The 12895-nt window shown below is 34.4% G+C and overlaps 1 protein-coding gene across 3 annotated transcripts in view; it reads left to right on the top strand.

Annotated features, from left to right (window-relative positions):
• The window catches only part of LOC149907366 (zwei Ig domain protein zig-8-like), a 314072-nt gene that overhangs the window by 176210 nt on the left and 124967 nt on the right, over window positions 1-12895 (top strand). The window lies entirely within an intron of this gene.

Raw genomic sequence — 12895 nt, 5'->3', positions numbered from 1 at the left:
CAATTATGCAAACAAAAAAATCATTTAATAAATCGAATTTGATACAAAATCCAACAAGACATCCATTACCAAACATTGTTCGAACAGAGTTAAAACAATTGTTTGCAATATGGCCAACTTGTTTGGCAAACATCCCAAATTAATGTTCAAATTATTAATTCAATGAGGCCCTCCAATCTACACCAACAATACCCAATCATTATGTGCGTGGATTATGTATAAATAATAAATAAGTTCATAAAGACCACCGTTGTTTTGTATTTATAATTGTTTTCTTTCTAGATTATCTTCCCTCTATACTGTCATTGCATGTGTTAATGTCGCAATATATTATAATATTATATACATAATACAACTTTCATCCCTTTAGAAAATTTGATCACTTCAAGTTAGGTACCTACCTAAGGTACAAGCGTTAAGTGAACGGGTCCATCCAGATCTATATTAGACCACATCTTAGATTAACATCAGGCGAGATTGTGGTCAAGCGATTTCTATTGTCATTAAAAAAGTTAGTCCACTAGTTTTGTATTAGTGTAGTTCATGCAAACGAGGTAGGTCGTTGCTTGTTTTCCTAAAAGATAGAGTACAAACATAAAGCAACTCATCCATAAAATTACTTTCCACCCGCATTCCTAATTACACCAGCAGTAATATCGGCCATCAATGGGAAACTATTCACAAAGATGAGAGCAATATAATTCAAATACAAACAAAGTGTCAGCAGCGGCCGCGTTTAGTGCCATTTGCATACTAAATGAACAAAAACAGCATTGTGAGTAGGCTTTTATAAGCCCCGCCGGTTACAACGTCAATGCTAAATTGGATTTGTTCGCTGTAAACTTTGTGTTGCAGCTATTTTATGGTATTTTGTTGTTTAAAGCTCATGTCGTTTTGCAAAAGTGTGTTGATGCGCTGTTTAGGAAAAAAATCCCTAGAAATTCATCAAATTCATTCTAATCATTCAAATTCATTTTAATCTTAGACAATTCATCGTTTAAACAAAGAAAGAGCAATTAAATTAATACGGTTTCAGATTCCTTGTTTAATATTTCCCTATTTTTTGGCATCTATTTCTTCATTATATTAATTATGTGTTTTTTCATTTGTTTCAGGTAAAATAAATAAGAAACCAACAGTGGAATAGACAGAAGAAAAATGTGTATGAAGTATTTTATAAGTGTGTGTCAACAAATCAAAAGATTAAGATTATACGTAAAATATAATAAATTTTGTTTAAGAAAAACCTTTAATTACGCTTTATTTAACATTTGCCTTGAAAGACTTTTATTATGTAGGTTTGTATAACATTTAGTACGATAATCTTATTACAAAAAGGAAAAGAAAAATACTCTACATTTTAAAAATAATTCAAGTTCATATATCTTATAATCTTTCCATTGCTAAACATTTTTTTATATGCTATAATAATATTATAAACCTGATGAAGATTTCGTTTGTTTTAACGCTCAAATCTCAGGAACTACTGGACCTATTTCAAAATTTCTTTCACCGTCGAACGCGTTCAAAATGTATAGGTAATATAATCCTATAATAATATAATACTCAATTATATTTGTGAGAAAGTATCTTCAAAAATATTAACCTTTTTACAGTTTTGGTATATAAATATGCATAATTTATTTCATAAGTTTTCTAACAAAAAATGTCAAGATATTTTCGTCTGTAACCTGAAATATATGTTATGAAAAACTTACGGACTTCTTATAAAAAGGCCCTACAATATTACCGAGATCCTCAAACAGAAATAGATTCACACGTATATAAGTGACAGACGGACTGACAACTCAAATCGAAATATCCCTCTGCTGGTAATATAAAAAATAACGGACTAACCCAAGATTCTACGTGTAATTGTATGAAAAAGTTCCAAATAAAATGGTAAGAATTGCAAAATATTGTCTATTTTACTGCGCATTTGTTTTAATGTAAGTCTTCAAAGTTTCTTTCAGAATAAGTATTTGTAATTTCTCGACTTGATTGTGCTATAAGTAATTTCTCTTGCGACTAGGGCATGCACCCGGGTTTACCCGGTTCCGAAAAACCCGGGTAAACCCGGGTTTTTTGATGATCTTGAGAACCGGGTCTGAATAGTATGAAACCCGGTTCTCCCGGTTCCGACCAAAATATTAAAATATAAAGTATTATTTATATTTTGCTGCATTATTTTAACAAATTTATTGTATCTGGCAACGTCAGACTCACGTGCATCGCGAATTTTCGTGCCACGCCTCAAGCGTGGCTCCTATTGGTTGTCTAACCTTAGATGCTATAAGTTTCCTACGGTTGTATTGCCAAAAAAAAATTAGGCTTCGAAAATGACAAAAATTAGGCTACAGAAATATTTTTATTAGATTTCTCGTGAATTTGAAAAGCTGTTAATTTTACTGATTCATATAATGATCGAGTCATGTTTTTGTTTTTGGTATCAAGTTGAAATTTATATCGAATACTCAAGTCTTCGGTCCCTTTTATGTGAAAAAGTCAAACTCACAAGCCATACAGCCAACTCACAAGCCATACATACATCAAAAGATACAGCTGTAAATGCTGAAAATTTTCGCAAATTTCGACATTCGCATGGGACTCAAAACCTACAGCTGGGTACTTTTCATGCTTTTATGTGATATTATGATAACAAGAGCGCCGAGACAACCGTCAAAACGCTAAGGAATAGAATACGCTATCGATACAAATTGACATAAGCGTATGATGTTTTGCCTAAGGATTCGGTCACACTACCAACGACGACGACGACCACGAACAAAATTTTCATCCAGTCGAAATTAAATAAATTGTGCAAAACTCAATTAAAAAAATTTTTTCGAGATCAATGGATAAAAAAAAATAGGTTTTTCGTAGAAACGGTAGCTCCTAGGAAAAAATCTATTTAACCTTTTTTATACATAATTTTATGATGTACAATTTTGGTTCCAGGTGATTGTATGATAAACTTACCGTCTCGGCGAAAATCGCAAAAAAAACTATTTTTTTATTAATTGACCTCGAATTAATTTTTTTCCGAGTACCGTAATGACGGGAGATTTAAATATTTTATTTTGAATAAATTTTGGCAAGATTTGAATTTTGGTCGTGGTCGTCATCGTCGTTGGTAGTGTGACCGAACCATTACCAAAATATCATGAGCTTATGTCAATAATTAGCGTTAGCAATTTCTATTCCTTGGCGATACTGACGTTTGACTAAGGGCCAAGGTACTTTTATAAGACTGATAAATAAAGAGAAGTATTGAAATTTTGATTCTTTATTAATTTAATAAAATAAGACACAAGCCGCGTAAAATAAAAGGCCTATCAGGTACTTTTACAGTTACTTTTGTTTAATTTCGTATTTTTTCCGAAGTATTATAAAAGAACCGGGTAACCCGGTTCTACCCGGTTCCGAGCTCGATTTGGAACCGGGTTTCAGAAACTTGGAACCGGATCCGGTTCTGCATGCCCTACTTGCGACAGAGCGTGGGTTCGATTCCCACTTCTACATAGATGTGATATTGAATGATGAATATTTTGGCTTACCTGTCTTTTAAGAAGATAATTTGTGTAGCTATTTTTATTCAGACGTATTTCATGTCTGTTAAAACGAAGCAATGTATTTCGGTAGTTGGCATAATTTTCGTATCGATGTTCATAATGGTCAAGTCAGTGTCGCGAGCGTGGCCAGCTAATGCGTTTATTATACGGTTTCTTTATACAACACTGTTTGGAGTATCTTTTTATTGTTTTTATATCTTACCTCGAGTGACAATAGTTTTTGCAAAAATAATGTCTATTTGCGTATAGTTCTAAAATGTATTGAAATTCTAAAATGTATTGTATATTTAAATAAAATTTTCTTCACAAACCTAAAATCCTACTTTGGCTTTGTTATATAATTATTCTTATTAGAGTGATTTTTGACGTGACAACGTCTTATAATTCGATAGAGCCGGCTGCACGCACGAAAAAACATGACTCATGCAGCGTTACCTCGCTCTGAGGCGTTCCATGTAAGGCTTGAAGTGCAAGCGAGAGCGCGGAATGCCAAAACAAAGAAGCACAATCGGACGTTGTCACGTTCAACTATCGTCAGTAAACCGACTTTACAGACAACCAATTTTTTTTACAAAACATTGAAAAGACAATATAAATATTTCAATACAATAAGCTTAAGTAATAAATTTATTTTTATGTGAAAGGAAAAAATTACGATTTTCTTCAAACAACTTGTTGGAAAAGTTATCGAATTAACTTCAAATTCGTTTACGTTATCTCATAAAAAATAATGTACCTACTTATAATATTAAAAAGAGAAGCTATTTGTTTTTCATTACAAGGGACAAACAGGGGTGCCTACGGGCTACGGCGTAGCATATAAACTTCGGAACAGCTCTACGTCGACCACAGCGAGTATAATCTATATTTAATAAGTTTTTTTACTAAATTTACCATTACCACATAATAAAGTCTTATGGATAATACAGAAAAATAACTTTTATCACTAAAAACACACGAAATTTTTTTTCAAAAGTCATCAACTAAATGTACAAAAAAGACAATACAATATTATTATAGAAAAGAAAAGGCATGGCGATATCTTAACATCTTCTCGATATCGTATCTATTCAAAGCATAACGTGAAAGCTCCACGCCTAACGCAAAATGTTTTGTTCACTCCAAACTCAGCACAATACCTAATCGCCGATCCGCACCTAACTAATTAAGACGCAGATAAAACAAATTTAATTAAAACTCACTCGAGTTGGAAAGTTCGTCACCGCTCCCACTCAACTCAACTCACAACTTCAGTTCAACCAACAATCGAGATTTCTGATAAACATTCTTGAACTCGCTACAGGTATTTGAATTTTGAAAGAAATTCGCAATCTCCATTTTGTTTGAATAACATTAATTTTATCATAGAAAAAGTTTTAAAGTGATGTTATTTTTTTATTGTATAGCATAAATAGCAGTTGCTTAAATAACTGAAGGACGTGACCGCTGTTGCTTTGAAGGCACAAGATTCAATTTAATAAGGGCTTAAATATTCCACGTTATTTTACACAAAGATTGTATCTGATTACGTAATCACGTTGACTGGAATCGTAATATTATCACGGAGGCTGTTGTTTCTCTCTTGTTGTCGAAATACATTACCGTTTAGTATTTCAGTGGAAAAAGGGTATTACGCGACCGGGCTTTGTCCAAATGATATAATCGTGCATAAAGCCGAGTCGTGGAAATATACGAGGATATCCGTCGTAAAAAAGGAACTTTTTAAAACAAACGCTAACAAGGTTTATATTTAAAGAGTTATTAACGCCGATTTTTTTTTATATAAACGTTGGTAGGCAGGTCCTTAAGTTGTACAAAAGATGTAAACTTATTTAATTACTAGCGGTCCGCCCCGGCTTCGCCCGTGGTACATGTTTACGTTTTCTCTACATAAGAACCATTCTCGTACTTCAAGGAATATAATAAAAAAAGAATTATCGAAATCGGTTCAGCCGTTCTCGAGTTATGCGCTTACCAACACATTTTGCGATTCATTTTTATATATAAGAGAAGATTACTACTTATATAATATTATATTAGTTCAAGGAGTACCTACATATATAAAGTGAAAATATCGCTAGTAGTTTTGTGTGATGGAATAACAAACATCTTCACATCTATAAGTTGGTAACTTATTTGTCGATATTATTATTATGATCAATTTATTGAGAAATGATTATTATATGCCCCCGCCAAGTCGAGCAAAAAAAAAGCGGCACGGCCGTACCATCCTTTTCTCGAAGCAATTCGGGCCTTTTTCGACCCCCTATAATTCGGTTGTGGATAAAGCAAGAAACCTGAATCTTCAGTAACTAATCCGACATTGTATAAACACGGAATATTTAAAATTTCAGTCAATTTGAACCAGTAGTTTAAGAATGACAACTTGTTAAAGTTTCTAAATTTTGTCACTCACTGACTCACCGATCATCAAAAGTCCAAGGCACTTCTAGCAGACTTAGAAGCTTCATATTTGGAATACATATAGAGTTTAGTGTCTTAATCATGGGAAAACTTAAATATTTTGTAATTTCGGTCCAGTTTTCCAAATACACCAACTGCATCAATAACTTTGTAACCCTATATAAATATATGGGATTACAAAGTTATTTATGCAGTTGGTGGTTGGTGGTGGTATCAAAAAGAAAGGCTCTACAAAAAGAAGTGAGATCCCATCAAAAACATCCTGTAAAAAACCCAAGTCTCGCAGCTCAGTCTTTCTACCGTCAAAAGTTGTGAGATCCATGTAATACCAAGTCGGTTAATCTATTTAGTGTCTACTTGAAGGACCTTCTGTCTTAAGTTATTACATAAGTTATTATCATGCCAATATTAAAAATATTTAACGTTTTAAACAAATAGATCGACTTGGACATCGCATGAAAACAAAATGAATATTAAAATATTATACATATTAGATTCTTTAGTCTCTCGCGCCTCACGCGATTGAAACTCTCGTTCCTGTTGGTCGCTGGCCCGTCGTGCTGTGTAGTGTGATACATACTAATAATCAAATCAAGCGATGTCCAAGTCGATCTATTTGTTTAAAACGTTAAATATTTTTAATATTGGCATGATAATAACTTATGTAATAACTTAAGACAGAAGGTCCTTCAAGTAGACACTAAATAGATTAACCGACTTGGTATTACATGGATCTCACAACTTTTGACGGTAGAAAGACTGAGCTGCGAGACTTGGGTTTTTTACAGGATGTTTTTGATGGGATAACTTTGACTTACCTTCGTCGAAAGCTATATTTGAAGAACGGATAACAAATTCTAGGTAAAGAGTTCCTTAGAATAATATAAATAAAGCATGAGAAATAAGACCAAAGAAAAACTAAAGAAAAATATTCTCATAAGTTTTTTTTTACTAAATAATTGCACATATTATTATTCAGTACCTGTATTTAAAGGCACAATACAAAACAAAATGTTTGAAAGCATTTCTCTGACAGTGGCCTCCCTGCGGTCCTGAGCGAGCCCGCTCCCAACCAATCCATAAAAGTTCCGAATTATCCAGCTACAAATATATCATCTTTTAATTTTTTATAACAAAGTTCAGGAGCGCACAGCACCTCAGGGATGCTCCAGCAAAAACCTCCAATTTACCGCTCTCGCATTTTCGCAAACGCTCCCAACTGTTATAAATCTTGTGCAAAATACAATGACTACATTTGTATTATTTTATTACAAATCACACATGCTGCCATAGGCTATAGTATAGCTATTCCATGAATGGCTGCTTTTTATAATCGCGCGCTCTTTTTGTTGTCTTTTTAGCACATGTTGTTTAATATATCGGACGGAATACTTAATTAAATGTTATAGAATCGTATTGCTCTTGAAACTGTAAATTCGTGATTCTCTTAAATAGAATTAAACAAACATCGACAGCGCTTTATGCCGAAGATAATTTGAGGGAAATTTAATTCAATGGTGCCGAGCAAAATACACACTACATTGTAGAGTTTCCTTGTAAATAGACGCTAAAATATCGCACAAAAACAATCCCTTTCCGGGCTGATAGGTCTACATCTAATTCAATTCGAGTACTTAGCAACAAGCGAGAGGAAACGGCAGGAGTGGGCTCGGCCAATTGTTCAGAACACAGAAATTAATATCGCCAAAAATTGAGGCCATTCTGAGTGGGTGTGGTTACAGGCCTCTCTATAAAAGTGTGGGAACATCTGTCAAATTAAATAACTTTTAAAATATTATATGTATTCTTGCGTAGTTTGTTTTGAAATGTATTATTTCTTTAAAACGGGTAAAAGGAAATAACTGTTGGAATATGCATTCTATTATTTGTATTCGCTTCCATATTTAATATGCTATGGTTAATGATTGTTTACTTTCAACTATACTTCCAATTTTAAATTAAAAAAAAATCAATTTACAGAAACACAGCAGCAGTAGCAGCAGCAAAATAACTAATTAGTATCATGGAAGCCAAAAGAACTAACAAAGCAAATTGTTGCTCACAAACAATTCGTTCCCGGATAATCTGTCGCAAGGTCAGCTCTAAAAACTGCGTAAAAATTGTGTCTCGTGGAACATAAATTCGCGATTAGTATTCCGCTCGCTGGCAAATAAATAAGAGTCCCTTCAGAGATCCGAGGGCTGATAATTAGCCTTCGTATTGCTTTAATTACGTCAATATTTTACGGGAACAATTGCATGTTTTCCGGGAACCAGCGGACGGAAAATGCTTACGTTCGTTGTCGTTAAGTTATGACCTTTTGTCATGAGGAAATATTTTACGTCAGATTTATTACTTTACAGATATTTTTATCAAGTTTTATGAATGTCATTAATAAAATAATACGACCATTATGTTACGTCCAAAAATGTAGAATATTAAATGGCCTGCGTTATTCAAAAAATAAAAGGCTATAAAAATTGAAACACGATTCAATTCGTTCCGTACATTAATTGACTCGCAGACAAGAGCCCGAACCCATTTGGGAAACAATAATACAACCTTGAAACGTACGTTACAATTAATATAAAAACCTTTAGCTTAATGTAGAAAGAATTGCGGACGGCGTGCGCCATTACTAGAATAACAACGCCAAATTAAGATGTGCACGCATCAGCGCGCTTATTCCATTGTAACAAGACTCAGTTCCGCGTGGCCGACTGCACTTTCTATCTCGTCGACTTTTCACTCCATTTCGCAAACGTTTTTATTATTGTAATTTAGATTTCTTTTCTGCGACCACCGTTCTATTCGCTCGCATTTTCCTGCGATACGTTGCTATAATTGCGTCGGTATGGAAAAACAAAATGTGTGACGTGGGAAATAAATTCACCTCGCCAGGGCTTTACGGCTTGTGATTATAGGCTCAAAGGGCCGCAGATGGTCCCTGTAGCCGGGGGCTAGTGCGCGTATGAGATGTCATAGAGTAAAGAGTACAACTGTGTTGTGCTTTTCTTTTTGGGTTAAAATCGATTTAAAACTCATTCATACACCCTCAGTTATTTAATAATAATTGCGCAGGAAATTACCGGTTAGGTCCTGGTAAATGTGGTACTTATAAGTTTTTGTAAGTTGTAGGTATATGGGGAAAATAATTCATTTTCAAAGATGCGTCGCTACCATTGCTCGGTACAGTATTATTTCACGGTTTAAACATCTTCTTAACAAGTTCGCAACAAAAGCTCAACTTACCGACTATCCAATAAACTCAGTCCTGTTTGTAGGCTAACAGGCCGATCATGGCGGACGGATGACCGACGTGTGATTACCGGTGTACGGAAACTCTGACGTAATCAAACTACTGCATGTATAATTTCAGCATTATAGCATTGGGAAGTAGATAGGTTTCAGTGAGCCCTCCAACTTTGTTGGTTGTGTATGGTATGATGTGTGTATCCATACTAATATTATAAATGCGAAAGTAACTCTGTCTGTCTGTCTGTTACTCAATCACGCCTTAACTACTGATAATTTGCATGAAATTTGGTATAGAGATATTTTGTTACCCGAGAAAGGACCATAGGCTACCTTTTATTGCGAAATATGTACCACGGGCGAAGCCGGGGCGGACCACTAGTATCCTATAAGTAAGTACATAATTTCCATCACCAATTTTTTACTGAATAATAAAAATATATACTGAAATTATTTTCTATCTGATTATCAATCGCTTAAATACAATAATATTAAACCCCGACTCTTAAAATAGCGTTACCTGTTTTTCAGTTGCGTTCTCGCTAAAATAATTCAAATTTAAAAATATATCAAGTTACTTTAACAAATTAAAATGACTAAAATAAATTTTCATTCCATTTAGAAATGTATTTCTTAAAAATTTTACTGAAACATTTGTTTATTTTTTAACAATTACTCTAATGATTCATAAGATTAGATTTTTGTTTGTTGACATTGGATAAACTTGATAAATTACCATTTCTTCAAATTTTTGCAACGATTCGTGATTTTCATACACTGTAGGTACTGAAAGTGAAATAAGATTGTTATGTTGAAAGCTAATGTGGAAGCGGGTGAATTGCAAAGTATTTCTTATCTCAAAATTTTGCCTGCAATCTGATATCTAAACCAGAAGAAGACATAGTTACAACTTATAGAGCAATTACCACAATTGTATAACACTACACTACAGTCGCTAATAGTTCCGATTAGGGTCTCCTGCTCGTGCATAATTAACACCACGTGATCACCGGAACAGAGATCCAGTAATCATTCGCTTGCCTTGTTTACAAACAATTCCTGTTTTTACTTTACTTCCCAAAAGAGATGTTTTTAACACGCTTTTATTAGCTCTACCTGTATGTTTATACATACAACCGACTCCTTTAGACTCGATTTTGTTCCACTTTGAAGGGATTGATTTAATCCAAACTTCGTGCGTTTATCAAGGATGGACTTCATGATTTTGAGCTTGTTTTTTATTATTTTTAAACTATATTAATTTGATTACTATTTTTATGATTTGACATGTAGTTAAACACATAGTTAAGACCTAAAAAAATATTCTAAATGTTCGTTCTTTTTTTAAATATTAAGTTAAGGTAAAAATAAGTTTTAAGATTTTACAGTTGTCATAAAAGTCAAGTTTACATATTTAAACAAAAGATAGTTCACTGAACTCTCGCATTACGAATGAATAAAACCCTAAAATTAATATGTAAATACGAATTTGAGCTCGACGCTGTGAAATGAGACAGAAAATGTTGTTAATTATGCAAAACGGCTCAGCAATAAATGTTTAAAACAGATCGTGGAAGCATTTTGTATATATGTTTATTTCTTATTGGAAATATGATTACACTGTCAAATATTTTTTCCCAAAAAATATGTATCGATTTTTCGCAAAATTGAACGAGGTAAACATTTTCATTATTATATTATTTTGTATTTTTACGAGTAGTGGCATTGCTTTCATTGCATCGTAAAACTAAAAATTCAACAGAAGCCGACATTTACAATAAAATGTAACTATGGAATTTGTATTGAGATGAATAAAATATATTATAAAATATTATTTTTTTCCCACTAAAGAATAAATAGCAACTTTTAGAACGGGCTTTACATTCACACAGAATTATATAAATCTAAATGGGTACCTGTAGGTAACTTAAATTGATTTGATGACTGACAGACAAGGCCCAACCAAAACTACAAGAAACTCGAAACTTTGCACCCCCCCCACCACCAGGTAATAAACAACAGATAACTCAGAACCCTAATTTGTACTTGTATGATAGTTCGTACTTTACAAGGGAGGAGGTCTCCCCCACGTTTATTTAAGATGAACATTTAGTGCTCCGTTTTATGCTCCATAAAGATTAGGTGTAAGAGGTTCGCCATTCCGCTGGCGCCGTAAAACACCTCAATTCGACAAATTGCCTATCAAACTGGCGCTTCCTACTTCATATTTGAAGGTTTTGGTAAAAATCTTAGCGAAATATTGGCTAAAAAGTACAAAGGAAAGTGTATGGTACGAGAGCGGCATAAGGTTAAAATTGCATTAGGTGCTTTGTATTCTGGTAAGGTGTATGCTAGTCTTTTTTCTTTCAATGGGGTTGCATTCACATATGTTTAGCTCATCAATTTTCTTTACGTCAAAGGTGATAAGGGCTAAGGTACTGAGGACCAGACCGTTTATATACTATAAAATATTCCTAAGAAGGTCATGTGCGCTAATAAAATGGTAAAAATACTATTAGGCACATACAAATTTCCTTGATAGTATTGTCTACACGTTATAAAAAATTGGAGACGAAAGTCCACAAATTAATTTTCATTTTCTAACCATACATATTATATTTAATTAATTGGTATAAAGATGACTGAAGAGTTCATCCGAATCTGTTCAGTCGTTGTGTCGAGCGTGTAAAACGAGGATATTATCCCAACATTTCAATAGGAAGAAATCATATAATATTATACAAAAATTACGGATATTTATTTCCTATAATGGTTCCAAGTATGGTGTGTATTTTTACTTTGGCATAAAATAATAACCAATATAGAGATTCTTGCAACTTAAGTATTGCATGTACTTATTACTTTCAGATATAAAATTCCACCTACCTCATAGTTTTCAAGCTTTGTGGTAACGCCAATATAATTAAAATAGTAAATGTAGAAATTAAACGTTTATTGTTTGTGGTGTGTTCCTTCATCCTTCCCTACATACGAGCACAACCAATCATCGCGTGGTCACTAACCACGTGACACGTCCAATAAGACGTGAACGCGACGTGCTTGTCGCTGCAGTCAGTCGAGTTCGCTCCGTTCCTTCGCGAGGTTCGGGACTCGGCCACCGCCGGAGAGCTTCCACGAGGCTCTCTAGATCATCAGGCATTGTGCCCTTGTAACACCACCGGGGTATCCCGTGCCCCGGCCCTTGGTCGCGCTCACCGCCGCGTGTGTGTTTGTGTGGAGTGTGAGACTGGACGCCGTTCTTGCCCGCCGCGAGCTGGAGGACCCTGACCGCGTGGCGGCGCGTGTGTTCTGGACGCTACTCCCTCCGACGAGGTACGTGCCGTGTGTATCCTGTCTATCCCTCTTTGCTAACACCACGTAGATCAAAATACAGTCCACTTTCATATCGAGAATATATTTACGTATATTTTTATATTGGCGCGACCATTGAGTGGTACCTTCGACCCGGATAGTAACCATTGAGTGGTACCTTCGACCCGGATAGTAACCATTGAGTGGTCACTTCGAGCAGGATAATACCTGATGATTTTAAACCCGCCCTTATTAGGATACTCATTGTGTAGGACCTAATAAGCGATTAGTAGTATCTTCAATGCGAAATACTATTTAATATACCGCATATA

This window comes from Colias eurytheme, chromosome 6 (assembly GCF_061535395.1).
Source record: "Colias eurytheme isolate Ceu_HAF_F1 chromosome 6, ilColEury1 Martin Lab GWU primary, whole genome shotgun sequence".
Lineage (NCBI taxonomy): Eukaryota > Metazoa > Arthropoda > Insecta > Lepidoptera > Pieridae > Colias > Colias eurytheme.
The sequence above is the reverse complement of the archived record's forward strand: the minus strand, read 5'-3'. Positions and strand labels throughout refer to the sequence as shown.